Below are 14,627 nucleotides of genomic sequence, written 5' to 3'. Positions count from 1 at the left end.
AAGTCTATGCAAACTGTTAAAGATTTTTTGCAGGTGCAGCCACTGAAGTTTAGTAGAAATTGGCCTACTAAGGGATGGACATATCCTGCTTATGATTCCCAGTCTAGGGGTAGGTCTAGACGTGGTAGGGGCAGAGCTCAAGGTTCTTTTAGGCCTAGAACAGGGAGTTCACCTGCTCAGACTTCTGGTGAGGGCAGGGGTCAGTCCTTTCGTAAACAGACCCAATGACCTGCCTTTTCAGCTGCCAGTAGATTCTCGTCTGGCAGCTCCTTTGGGAGGAAGACTGTCTCTTTTCAAAGAAAGTTGGGATTTAATCACTCAAGACAGATGGGTGTTGGATATCATTCACCACGGTTACAGGTTTTATTTCCATACATTGCCCCCTTTCAAAGGCATGCCAGACGTTCCTCCTCCACAAAGGAAAGAGGCTCACAAGCAAATTTCTCTGTTACTCCAAATAGGGGCCATTCAGCCAGTCCCTGTATCAGAAAGGGGCCTAGGATTTTATTCTCGCCTGTTCCTAGTACCAAAGAAGGGGAACACGTGGAGACCAATTTTGGATTTATCTATCCTCAACTCTTATCTGGACATTCCAAAGTTCAAGATGTTGACGTTACAACAGCTTTTACCTCTGCTGGCCAAAGATCACTGGATGGTAACTTTAGATCTCAAGGAAGCTTACCTTCATGTGCCTATAAGACTAAGTTGCAGGAAGTATCTGCGTTTTCGAGCTGGAAATTCTCATTATCAGTTCTCTGCATTGCCCTTTGGCTTATCTACTGCGCCCAGAGTATTCACAAAGGTTCTGGCTCCAGTGATAGCTTACTTCAGGCTAAAAGGAATTCAAATCTATCCTTACTTGGACGACTGCCTGATTCTGGCTCAAGAAAAGGAAGACCTTCTACAGCATCTGGAATATGTTATAGCAGTGCTAAGATGCCTAGGGTATTCTGTGAACGAAATAAAGTCCAGTCTAGTACCCTCTCAAGACATGTGCTTTCTGGGTGTGAGACTGAATACAGCAGCCCAGATGGCCTTTTTAACCCCGGACAAACAAAAGTCTATCACTTCACTTCCATCAACTATCTCATCAGTCCGTGCTGACTGCAAGGACAGTCCTTCAAGCATTAGGGTTCATGGCATCTTGTATTCTGGTGCTTCCCAATGCCAAACTGCATATGAGGAAGCTACAATGGTATCTCAAAAATGTATGGACACAGCACTGCCAGGATTTGGACACTGTCATTCAAATAATACTTTGCCTTCAAAAAGAATTTTTGTGGTGGGCTCAGGAATGTCACCTAAACAAGGGACTCTCTGTGACCCGGCCAGAGGCGAGTCAGATTTTAACGACAGATGCCTCGGACATTGCTTGGGGAGCTCATCTAAATGGAAAGTGGATACAAGACAAGTGGCCTGCCAGACTACAGCATCTACATATCAACATGAAGGAGATGTTAGCAGTCCAGTTTGCATTAATGGCTTTCAAGGAGTTACTTCTTCCAGGGCAGGTGTTGATTCTAACAGACAACACAACTGTCATGTGGTACATCAACAAGCAAGGGGAACACATTCTTATCCTCTATGCAGGCAAGCAATGATTTTATGGGAGACTGCGCTAAGCTTGCAACTGACTCTTCAGGCAAGGTTTCTGCCGGGAGCACAGAACTCCTTAGCAGATGTGTTAAGCAGACAAATCATGGATCCCCACGAGTGGAAACTGGATCTTCATGTATTTCAGAAATTGACAGTGTCATGGGGAACTCCAGACATAGATCTGTTCGCTTCTCCACTAAACCACCAGCTGCCAAAGTATTGCACAAAGGGGTTTCATCACACAGCTTGGAAAGTGGATGCTCTGTCTTTCAGTTGGAAAAACCTTCATGTGTATGCCTTTCCACCTCTGCCTCTTCTTCCAAAGGTACTATTAAAGGTCAGACAAGACAGGCCAAGGATGATTTTGATAGCTCCAGATTGGCCTCGGCAACACTGGTACCCACTACTACGGAGTCTAGTAAAGAAGCCTCCATGGCCTTTACCTCTGATTCCTCATCTGTTATCTCAGAAGGATGGTCATCTGCTCAATGTCAAGCTTCACTCTCTTCATCTAACAGCCTGGCATATTCTATGTTGAAACACAGCAGGTCTCAACTTCCTCAACAAGTTTTACATGTGATTATGGAAGCTAGAAGACCTAGTACAAGGAAGGTGTACGCAGAAAAATGGAAGAGATTTTTATTTTGGAGTACAGCAAAGAATTTGGAGATTTCTGAGCCTAATTTGAGTGTGGCTCTTCAATATCTTACTGAGTTATTGGACAAAGGTTTGTCCTTCTCTTCCATTAAGATTCATGCTGCAGCAATTTCAGCTCACTGATTGTGACCCACCATTGTTTTCGCATCCTTTATTCAAGCAGTTTCTTAGAGGGGCAAAGAATATAAGACCCCCACGTAGAGCTCCTACTCCTGCTTGGGACCTCAATTTTGTGTTGGAAAAACTTACTCTACAACCTTTTGAGCCTGCGGCTACTGCTGAATTGAAATACTTGTCATGGAAGACTGCTTTTCTGTTGGCTATTACTTCTGCAAGAAGGGTGTCTGAGTTGCAGGCCCTTATGGCAGTAGAGCCCTTTTTGATTTTCCATAAGGATAGGGTATCATTACGTACTAATCCTTCCTTTATGCCTAAGGTGGTTTCTAGTGTGGCTTTAAACCAATCTATTCATTTGCCTACTTTTTATGCAGACCCCCAAAATAAAGGGGAAAAGATTTTGCACACTTTAGATGTACACAGGCAATTGCGTTATTATTTAAGCAGGACTAAGGATTTTAGGCAGTCTCAGCAGTTGTTTGTTTCTTTTGCTTTGAGTTCACAGGGCAAGCCTGTGTCAAAACAAACTATTTCTAGGTGGATTGGCTTTTGCATTGCATTTTGTTATTCCCATCATGGCAAGGAGATTCCAGCTGGGATTAGGCCTCATTCCACTAGGGCTACTGCCACTTCAACAGCATTTCTAAGGGGTGGCAACTAAGGATATTTTGGAAGCAGCTACTTGGAGTTCAGTGCATACTTTCTCTAAGCATTATCACCTTCCTATCTACTCTAAGTCTAGGGCTGGTTTTGCCACAGCTGTTTTGCAAGGCATGTTGTCAGCTCCTGCTTCTTTATGATTTGCCAGCCTCCCTTACCTCTGCTTTGGGATTCTACCCAATAGTAAGGACTGCAGCAATGGGGAACGAAGAACATAGTACAGTTTTGTACCTACCATAAATGTAGATGTTCGAGGATCCCCATTGCTGCAGTCCAATTTACCCTCCCTCCTTCCCCTCTGTGTTTAGGGGTGGTTGTGTAGGTGAGGTTACATGCTGATATTTTTGTATATATATTCTTGTATATATTGTACATATTTTTGGTGCAGGTATTTTGGGCCTTGTCTTTTTAGGGTCTTCTGACATCTGGGGCAAGAAAAGACTGAGGATATGACGTCGGTCATGCGCATTAGTACCCTGACGTACTGACGTCAGTCTAATGCGCCCTGACCGACGTCAGCCATATACTCTGGTATTCGGGCCGACTGGACAGCGGACTACCCCAATAGTAAGGACTGCAGCAATGGGGATCCTCTAACATCTACATTTATGGTAGGTACAAAACTGTACTTTCCCTCCTGCTTTCCTCATTTTTACATGGTCTTTGGGTAGGTCTCATAGTAGAAGTAGGGAAAAGGGGTGTTAATGTTTTTTTTTTTTCCTGTAATCCCAAAGCATGACCTGTGTAGTGGCTGCATTTGGGACTGTGCTCCAAAGTTATTGCTGCCAGATGCTTAGCCTTGCCCTATGAATGCTCTTGTACTGTTTCCATTGTATGTATTGGAACAAACATTGTGAACACTTGGGCTTGAATGTTTGAAACGTTGCATCCATATTTTAAATTTGCTCCTGGGCAGGGTCAGAATATGCTACTTGTGGATCAATGCTGTAATCCACTCAACATTTAAATAAACGTTTTGAGTTTTAATGAATAAAAGTGTGTGTGTGGGGACTCACCAGTAAGGCTCTTAAAATATTCACTTCAGGCACCATGTAACATTTGATGCAATATTTGGTTTGTCAAAAAGACAGCATGATTGTGCTTTCAGCATCTGAGGCCATTACCGTGACTTGTAAGTGTGCTATGGTAGCATGTATTTCTGTTTAAAGAGAGGTCATTGGAAGGCTGACTTCCAACAACCCAAATGAAAATATTTGTCCTGACCTAGACCCTTTCATGTCTTCAGAGCTGTGTCTGCTGTGATCAGCAAAAAGCAGTTCATGCTGCAGTGTCGCCATTGTGGATCTGGTCATGTCTGTTAGGTCACCATCATGGATCTGGTCATGTCTGTTGCTAGGTCTTGGATAGTGAAAAAGTGGACATTCCCTACTAATCTGAGCTTCCCTTTACTGTTTTATCCCATGTTCTAGTAATTGACACTTTGCTGGTGGGCTGTAGAGATGTTTTCTTCTCCTGCATGTTTGAGATTGGTTTCACTTGAGAGAGAGTTCAGTCCTGTCTGGCAGTGGGTTGCAAATGTTCTCAGTAGTTCACATCCGTAGTAGAATGAGCTGTTTGGCAGAGCTGGTTCTCCAAACCTTTTTCTGGAGTTAATTTGAGGTGGTCTGGTGTGGATCTTCTGAAGGGGGGGGGGGGGTACTGTGAACTTTACAACCTGGGTGACTGTGGCTGTTTACTATGTGGTGTGTGCAGTAGAGCAAGGAGGAAGTTGGAGGATGCATCCTCCATCCTTTGGCACAAGATTCCTGTACTTAAATGTTCAAGGAAGAAAGACCAAAACAAATTCTGCTGGAGAGGTATAGTTTCAGGCTTGTGCATCCCTTTTAAAGGTAACCCACCTGGTCCCTGACGTGATTTTTTTTTTCTACATTTGGGATGAGCAGCACTGCTTGGCCCCTGCAGTAGACACTTTTTATTCTGTTGAAACTCTGTAGGTGTTGCCAAAACTGTTTTAACTTGCCAGGAAATTTTTCGGTCACAAGGCCTTGTTCGCAAAGTAGAACTAGAAGAATAAGGTGTATTGCTCCTTTAAGCCAGTTTGCAAGTGATTTGTAACTTTCCAGTACCTTTTCATGATTTGGATTTCAGGTTGAGCAAATTTACCACTTAGCCCAGAGAACGAAGTGTAAGGTAGCTTGTCACCCAACACAGCTGATTAAGCAGTTCTCTAAAGGAGTCCTTAGTCTGCCTCTTGAAGAGGTCTTTTACTCTGTTCAATTAGAGTGGAAGGCCAGGCTTGCCTGTCCTCATTCAAGGCTAGTTTGGTAGGGAAGCTAGAGTCTTGTTGCCCTTGCTGAAAGACCTCAGAGCTGCAAGCCTTCATATAGGAGCAATGCATGGATTTTGCAAGGATCAAGTGTCACTTGGCACTAACACAGGTTTTCCTATTTCTGAACCAGAAAAATTCATCCTTGCACCAAATCAGATGGCCCTTCTGCAAAAACTTAATAGATTAACACAAGCAGACTGAAGTGCATATATGAATTATGGAAGACCACCTGCTCTCCTTTGCTGTAGAGGGGACCAGGCCGGCAGTTGGCTATCAGATACTCCTAAAGTGGATTTATTATACTCCCCATTAGCTTGTTTTCTTTGCCTGTTAAATGCTGAGCTGCTAGACTGCCCCCCTTCTTGTCTGTGCCAAAGCCCATTGATGCATACCATCAGGCAGTATGACTTCAAGTGATGCATAATTGGGGCTTTCTTCAGTAATTTTATACTGCAGAACTCTGGCCCTACCTCTGCTCTGTATATACTTCTACCTGGTGTCTTACTGCTTGGTTTTAAGCCTAGTTGTAAGAGCCACCAAGAAGGGATTTGTCTTTAGTATAGTGTAACTGACTTTTATTCTTGGTTTGCTGTTGTAGAGGGACTCAATTCATGGTCCCATAATGCTGAAAAGAGCAAATATTCATTCTCAAACCCTGTTTTTGTTTGCCGATCTTAACCCAGCTCTGAGAATGCCATACATCAGAAAAGAGGATATTCTGAGAAGTGATCATCCTAGACTTGGTGTGTGTATAAGTAGATTTTAAAGTAACAATGACTCTGCATTGCCAGTCTTTCCAATTCATATGGTTGCCTTTGTTCTTGCCCATCCATTAATCTGGGAGGTTGATCCTCCCTTTCAGATTGCAGATCTTCTGTGATTCAAGCTGTGCTGAGAAGGACTTTCTGCTAGATTTGGCTGTTGGGAGTGCCTTATAACAAATATGTCAGCAAAGTAGCTGCCAAAAGTTCATAGCTATTTTTGATTAGCAAGAAATGCATTTTTGTAGTGGTTGGAGGGGGCGAAATAGGCTGAGAAGCCAGTGAAGTTTGTGCTTGGCCTATAACAACATGACAGTTCATATACCAGTAGTGTAAAATCTTCAGAGGAGCTTGTCTTTGTGGTAGAGGTGTAGTTTAATACCAGTTTAAACAGTAGGCCCACTGGAGACTCACAATGTTCTGTTGTCCTATCTCGCCTTATTCTTACACTTTTTGGTTCAAAGCCGATCCTGGGCTCCAACTCAGCAATTCACTAGTTCAGTTTTCTAGTTGGCTCGTGGCAAGGAGGTATCCCATCATGCCCCACTGACATCCCAGATCTTGTTTGCTGCTAGAGTTCAGAAGTGCTTCTTCTTGGGCGTGGTTAAGTGGAATTCTTTCTTCTACTTTATAGTGTTTAAAAGTTTATTAAGCTGTATTAATATTTGTTACTAGTTATGATGTCTGTTGCTAGACCTTGTATAACATTGTTGGCTGTGTTTCTGCTGTTTTTTTTCCCCTTGGCCGTTCTTCTGCAGGCCTGTTTGTTGTATCCCTGCACTCGCTGTTGGTCTTTGCTGTTTGGGTTTTTACCTAATTGTTTCCTTATCTTCTAACGCTATCCTTTCACAAAGGGCTAGGCCCGTTCAAGTTAGAGGACCTAGTACTCTGCCTGTCTGTTTTTCCTTCATGGCTAACCGTTTAAATTAGAGGTAGTTCCTGTTTTGTTTTAGCACTAGTCATGTGTTTTTGCTTATTCCTTGTCTGTTAGTATCTGTAATTGGTGGTAGGTAAAACCCTTCGGGTTTAAGAAATGTTCCAAATGCACTCAAAAAATATCCCCGACAGGCATACTATTTGCGTATATTGCTTAGGTGCTATTCACCTTCAAGAATCTTGATCCTTTTGCCATGCTTTCTCCTAGAGTCCTTCAAGAGAGAAAGAACAAACTTATTCTGAAAGGTCTCTTAAAGCATTCCTTTGAGGAAGAACTGGCTTCTTCCTCCTCTAGTTCCAAGTCACCCTGGTCTAGAAAAGACCAAGCTAAACCTGCAAAAAGGTGGTCTCCTACTCATTCAGTGTCTTCAGAACCGCCAGAGAAAATATCCAAATTTGACTACTTCCTCATCGGCTCCATTGGTTTTGGTGCAGACAGATTATTGATGTGGAGCAATCAATTTGTGGAGCAATCAATTTCCGTTACAAAAGTTATGGAGCTGATAACTGAATCTGTGTCTCGGAGCCGGTCGGCAGAACTTCATCCGGTTTCTCTGACGCTCAGTTCGCCAATTTTTCAGCAGTGTAGGTCCCCCACGTTATCCTCTAGGTCCTCTAGGAGCCTTTCTGATTAATGTTGAGAGTGGTGTGCAGACTCCTGAAGACATCGGCACTGGCAAATTTACTTTCAGCTCTGTCCCAGTCTGCTCCATAGCCTACTGAGCCCATCCACCCTATCACCGTTCCTCCTCCGAGCCACAGTGGTGCTTTGGAGCCAGAGATGTCAGTGCCACTTGCTGTGCAAAGGTCTGTTCAGCTACCTCTGTGGGCCTGTCTGTTCCGATATCTGCTCAGACACCTTTTGTACTTTCCGTGGGGTCTAGGGTTTTAACTCTCTGGTCAGGCCTGAGGGGGACACTTGGACCCAAACTTCTTCGGTTCCGAGCTTAACTGTCAGTGTTTGGGCTCGGGTGAGCTCGGACCCCACATCTGTCTCGAGCTCGGACCCCACATCTGTCTCTGAGCCTATCTCCTTGGTACTGAGGATTGCCTCTGCTCTCTTGGAACAAGGGGTGTCCTCAGAGCCAAGGCGGTCTGCCTTCAAGCTAATGTGTTCTGTTCAAGTCTCACGTTCCAACTAGGGGCACTGACGCTCTTCCCCCTAAAGTGCTGACCTCAGTCTCAGCACCTTCTCTCATACAACACAGCGGAGACTCACAGCCTCAGGAACCCTCCAGGAGTGGTTACCAGTCTTCAGAGACCTCCCCAGAATATCCTGAGGAGCCCCCTCGGAAGAAAACTTGTAAGGGGAAGCATGTTGACTCCCCCGATGAGTCCATTACATCCGACACTGACCTCTGAGTCGGAAGGGTCCCCCAAGTCCTGATATCTCCTTCACAGATATCCTTGAGATGAAACTGAGGTGGCTGGCCCACCAACTCCCCTTCTGATGAGTCAGTGTACCTGAAGGCTTTCGAGTCTCAACCTTCGCCTCTTGGATATCTCCACTTTTCGACAAACTTTTGAATCTAGTTGGTCGAAAGGTGTGGGAATCTTCTGATACTGTGAAACCAGTTCCTAGAAAACCCAATAAATTCTTAGCACCACAAGACAAAGAATTTCTCACCAAGGGCATGCCAATAGATGCCATGGTGGTGTCAGCAGCCACCAAAAAGGAACTAGCTGCGACTTCCTCCACTGTCCATCCACCGAACAAGGATGGACAGGTACGGGAAGCGTGTCTTTTCAGCGGCTTTTACTCTCAGATCACTGAACTACCTTTCTCATTTCAGTAGGCTCCAGAGAGATCTGAAAGAGCTAGGAGATTCTCTCCAAGGTAACTTATCAGAAGCAGTATCTGATGAGCTTAATGCACAGATGTCTACTTTAAATTCTATTAACCCCTCCATGAGGCTGATATCTTATGCAGCAGATGGAGCGAGTAGGGCAGTGGGTTCAGGAGTTTCCCTTGGAAGGCACTCCTGGATGCACTTGTGGAATTGCTTGTGTAATTTTGCGGAGGCCTTCAAGTCTACCTTTACCAACGCCCCCTTTGGATCCTCATTGTTTGGACCCAAGGTGAAGGACACACTCCCCCAGGTGCAAACAGTAAGGAAAAACCCTGTTTGCTGTGGGAGTCCATTTTTCCGTTCCTTCTAGACCCTATCCCAAAGGGCAGAGGGGTGGAAAGGTGTGGTTTAGTTTTTTTCCAGGACACACAGGGTGATTCCTCCTCCAGAGGCAGAAGAGGATGAAATAACTGTAGACGTCACCCTAGAGGCAGGGGAGGCCTGCAGAATCAGAGGGACTGTGATTCTTTTCGTGGTCGTCCCAACCAGTGCTCCTGAAAGGAGGCCCAACTGTGTGGGTCTGTGGAGCCAGTCGGGGGCCGTGTATCTTGGTACCCAGAAGCCTGGCGCAACATCACACAAGACAAGTGGGTACAAAGGATGATTAGATACTGCATTCCCTTCTCTTTCCCACCTCCTCAGACCAGAAGAATCCCGATGTTCCACCCAATCACAGGGATTTGGCAACCTGTAGAAATCCAAAAGTTGCTCCGTCCTACAACCTGTCCCTGCAGGTCAAGTAGGATTAGGGACTTGCTCCAGTTTCTTTTTGGTGCCCAAACGAACAGGGGACTTGAGACCCATCTTGGATCTCAGCAAGTTAAACGAATCAGTAAAGTAGTTCAAGTTCTGAATGGTCACGTTACAGTCTATACTCCCACTGTTGGGGAAAGACGTTTGGATGTGCTCCATAGATCTCCAAGAGGCGTACTACCACATCAAAATGGACAGAGCATCAAGGAGTCACTTATGCTTCTGGCTGGGGGCCAGTCATTACCAATTTCGCACTCTGCCCTTTGGTCTCACCACAGCCCCCAAGGTGTTCACCAAATGCATGGAGTAGTAACGGCTCACTTGAGACGTCGATTCCAAGTGTCTCTATACCTGGACAACTGCCTCCTGAATGCCACCACCAGGCATCTACTATTACAAGCCAGGGACGCCACCATTATGACTTGCTTGCCACTAGGAATTGCAATAAACTGCCAAAAATCTGTATTGTCGCCCTCTCATCATGTGAATTTCATTGGCGCAGAAATAAGCACAGTCACAATGAGAGCTTACCTCCCCATAGAGAAGGTCCAGAATCTCTGGCAACAAATTTGGAGTCTACTTCCACAGCGAAAAGCGAAGACTGTACTCTCATTGCTAGGTATGATGGCCTCCATGATGACATTAGTCCCATTAGCAAGGCTGCCCATAGTTCTGCAGTGGTTACTTTTCGCCCAGTGGTCTCTGCAGCAACTACCTTTCACACTCAATTCTGATAACAGAATTGTGAAAACAGGATCTTCGCTGGTGGACCCAGTCCAGCCATCTGACTACAGGCAAACCTTTTGTTCAGTCTCTCCCAGTCGCCACCATGACCATGGATGCCTCCCAGATAGGGTGGGGGAGCATTATCTAGGGAGAACAGTCCAAGGCACGTGGCAAGAACATAAGGCTCATTTGCATATCAATGTCCTGGAGATGAGAGCAGTGCTTCTGGTGTTGCAAGCACTTCACAGCTTTCTCCCTCCTAGGGACAGTTGCGATTCACTGACAGTGTCAGTGGTATGGTACATAAACGAGGGACCACATCTTACCCCCCTATGCAGAGAAGCCCTTCGAGTTTAAGAGTGGGCAGTGTCTTCCCAACGCTTTCTGGTCGCAACGCACATTCCAGGGTAAACAATATGATAGCCGACAGGGTTAGCATGGCAATTCTCATGCCTCACGAGTGGTCTCTGAATCCACACATTGCGGAACAGATTTTTCGCAGATTGGGTCAGCCTTGCTGAGATCTCTTCGCCACCCCTCAATGCCAAATGCAGCAGCTACTTCACCCTGATCCCCTCCGAAGGGGGAGACACCCAGAGATGCACTTGTTCAGGATTGGCCCTCTGGACTACTTTATGCCTTTCCTCCTGATATCAAAGGTCATTCAGAAAGCAAAATCTTTGGGAAGCAAGATGATTCCAATTGCTCCTTACTGGCCTTATCAGATTTGGTTCCCCTTCAGGCCTCACCTAATGGACGAACCGTGGATTCAGGACCCAGTGCCAGATTACTGACTCGTATGTCAGGGGTGTTCCATCTCTCTCTCTCGCTCTCCACACCCTCAACTTGACAGCGTGGCTGCTCCGGTTCCATCCCTAGTCAGGCTTCACGATTTTTCTCCTGATGTACATGTTCTGACATCTCACAAACCTTCAACTAGAAAGATTTATGTCAGTAAGTGGAAAAGATTTTCCTTTTGGGCTCACGTAAGAAATCTCCTACAGCCCCCATTTCTGCAAATTTTTTTTTTTTTTTTGGAGTTTCTTGCACAACTGTTTCAAGGGTCCGCCGCTGCCACTATTAAAAGTTTAAGTGGCAGCTATTCCTACCTTCCATTTGGCTAATGAATCTAACCTTATGGCACATTGTGCAGAGCCTTCCTTAAAGGTGCCACATTGAGACCCCCCCCCCCCCCCGTCATGGACCCTGTTGCATCCTGGAATTTGAATTTTGTCCTTCATAAACTTCTCCCTTTGAACCATCAGCAATGTCCGTTCTCAAATTCCTTTCATGGAAAACCATATTTGTAGTGGCCATCACATCTGCAAGGAGGGTCTCAGGACTTCAAGCCCTCTCTCTGTGGAATACCAAATAAGGCTGCCTAATAGACAGGGTTTCCCTACGGGCCAATATTAATCCATTGAACTACCGGTCATCTTCCCAAATTTTCCAATAAGGCAGTATACAAATTTCACCTGCTTGACGTTCATAGACTGCCAAGATTCTATATCCATAGAACCAAGAGTTTCAGAAGGTCAGATCAATTTTTTCCTTTTCAGATTTAAGAAAGGGTTTACCAGTCTCAACCTACTTTTATCACACTGAATTTTCAAGTTACATTTCATTCATTTATACATCCAGTGGCAAAAAACTAAGGTGAAAGCCCACTCTACCAGATCTTTCTACATCGGTGGCCTTCCAAGCCAAAATTCCAATGGATAACATTTGTGCAGCAGTGACATGGGCTATCCCTCATACATTCATAACTCATTACAAATTGGACTTGGCTTCCAGGAACAGATCTTCCTTTGGTTCCACAGTACTCCAGTATTTTCCCGTGAGCCACCAAAGATAAAGGTGCTAGGGATGCTGTCCCAAGTGTAAGAATGAAGGTGAGATAGGACTACAGAACATGAAGTTATGTACTCACCATAGTGTTCCATGTTTGTAGTCCATCTCATCCTTCATTCTTACTATCCCACCCTCCTGCCCACTCCTTCGAGGACCTGGGGGAATTAAAGCAATTACTCTCTCTACGTTTGAGACCTTTCTCCATGGTTTTTTGTTTCCTATATTACTAGTAGCAGCAAACACTATCTGGGATATGTCAGTGGTGCATGATGGGATACCTCCTTGCCGTGAGCCAACTAGACTTTGAGCTAGTGAATTGCAGAGTCTGAAACGAGGATTGGCTCCGAACCAAAGTGTAAGAATCAAGGACTAGATGGACTACAAACATGGAACGTTATGGTGAGTACATAACACATTTGTTTTTCATGGGTGACCTGGGAGCACTATACGACTAGGTCATAGGCAAGTGGGGACTGAGGGAATTACCAGACATTACTAGAAATGACCGCTCAAAGCCATAAACCTCTGCCAACTGCCAGTTTGTTCCTTAGAATAAGTAATACAAGAATGTGTGCTTTAGATTTTAGAAACTATTCCGACAAACTCTTCTTGCAAGAACTACTCTGGCATATCATTTTGCCAAGTATTTTGATAACTGCTTGAGGGTGGTATTTAGATCTGTTAACAGTTGAAAATGCCTGTAGTACCACCAGAAGGCTGGAAGGTTAGGATCATTTTCCTTTTCATGGAACTCTGACCCCCCTTTCCAGTGGTAATAGGATAACTTGCTGAAAGCTGTATACCACAGTACTCTGGCTAGTTGCTTAAATTTCTGGAGTCTTCTAATTCTGGAGCCACTAACCCAATATAAATGTATAGTTGGCAAGCAGGGCACACACTTGTAAGTATGGGGTGTGGGGGGTGTTTGGTTGTATGAGCTTCCTGCTCTAAGGTGCAGAGAAGGCAATTCTGCATGTTAAAAACTCCTGTACTGAGGTCTCAACAGTGCTAATAGAGAATGGGCTGTCGTATGTACTTGCACCACACAATGTGTTTCATGCATTTTAGTGCTGTCAACCACATTTTGTTTTACATTATAATTTGAGCAGCTTTCTGAAAGACATTTCCACCATTGAGTTGGCTTCCAGCTCATGAGCATTTCAAACCTAATTAACCACAATGCCGGTAATGTAGCCTAAACTAGTATTTCTAAAGTACCCTTTATGTAAATGGGTAATTCATTGTATTGGCTTCCATTTTGCTAAAGTTAACAGGACTTGTAAGGGCCTTTTTATTTCAGAATTCTTAAGATGGTTCAAGAAACTACATCATGAACTACTCTACAAAGTTTGCCACTCAAGTGGTGGCAATTCTAGCCCTTTTCTACGAGGAGTATCCAGTTGTGCATCCCAGTTTGTGTACTAGTAGGAAGACTGAGATTACCACCAAAGATCCTTCTGAAGTTGGATAGTACAGCAGAATGATGTGTACTGAAATAAGTTTGGACAGTAACCCTGCTCACTCAGTCTCGTGTTAGATTTGCTTTATAGGGGCTAGTTACGTAGATGTCATGTTTTTCCCCCCTTGTGCTTTTACTTATCAGGGTCTGAATTTCACTATTTCAAGTTTCTTCCAAGAACCAAAAAGTGATTGCTTAACCAGTGCAGGTTGTATGAAGGAACTTAAAGCTGTTCACTGCAGAAGCTCTTTAGAGACCTGTAGCAGTTGAGCCGCTTGATTAAAATGGCCAGGGTCCTCCCAAATTTTTTGAACAAAAAAGCTCAAAGTAACTGATGCCTGAAATGGGTATATCTGAAGAGCTCTGTGGAATCCCTTTTGCTGCTTGGACTGCATTAAAAGTATTTTGGACTAACTTTGTGTAATCCAGCCTATTTACTTGGCTTACTTTCCTTTAATATTTTTGCTAAGCCAACAGTCTTTAGGTAGACTTTCAGTTATTTTGTACTCAGGATTTCTGAAGTTATGACTTCTGTACGAAAAACTAAACTTCATATTTACATCACTTACAGTCAGTTTGTCACTTCCTGGCAACTTCTAACATCTGAGGTAAGGCTGTATTATAAGGACTTTGTAGTACATCATAGGTATTTACATCATAGGTATTTTATATCCGCTTTTCTTTCAAGTTAACTTTACCAGAGCAGAAAGCTGTTTAGCTGAAGACCAACACTGAAACTAGATGTTTACAAAGCAAGAAAACCCTGTTCCTTCAAAAGGTGAATTTTAATGTTAGGAATATGAATTTTCTTCAAATATTCCTGCACTTCCATCACCGGATTTTAACATTTTACTTTAAGTTAACTAGGAAAGGGTAGACAATGCAGTACCTTTAAAGTTTAGCAAAAAGTTTCTCAAGCTAGTTGAGGGGAAAAACATTTTAGGCATATGATGGGTTTGAAAAGGCAGTGC

General features: G+C 44.2%; 1 protein-coding gene across 4 annotated transcripts in view; it reads left to right on the top strand.

The window, feature by feature from the left end:
• The window catches only part of LOC122808839 (tropomyosin alpha-3 chain-like), a 609,453-nt gene that overhangs the window by 331,995 nt on the left and 262,831 nt on the right, over window positions 1-14,627 (top strand). The gene's annotated exons all lie outside the window — the stretch shown is intronic.

The sequence above is a fragment of the Protopterus annectens genome, chromosome 8.part0 (assembly GCF_019279795.1).
Source record: "Protopterus annectens isolate FY-2018-M chromosome 8.part0, PAN1.0, whole genome shotgun sequence".
In the NCBI taxonomy this organism is placed as follows: Eukaryota; Metazoa; Chordata; order Ceratodontiformes; family Protopteridae; genus Protopterus; species Protopterus annectens.
The sequence above is the reverse complement of the archived record's forward strand: the minus strand, read 5'-3'. Positions and strand labels throughout refer to the sequence as shown.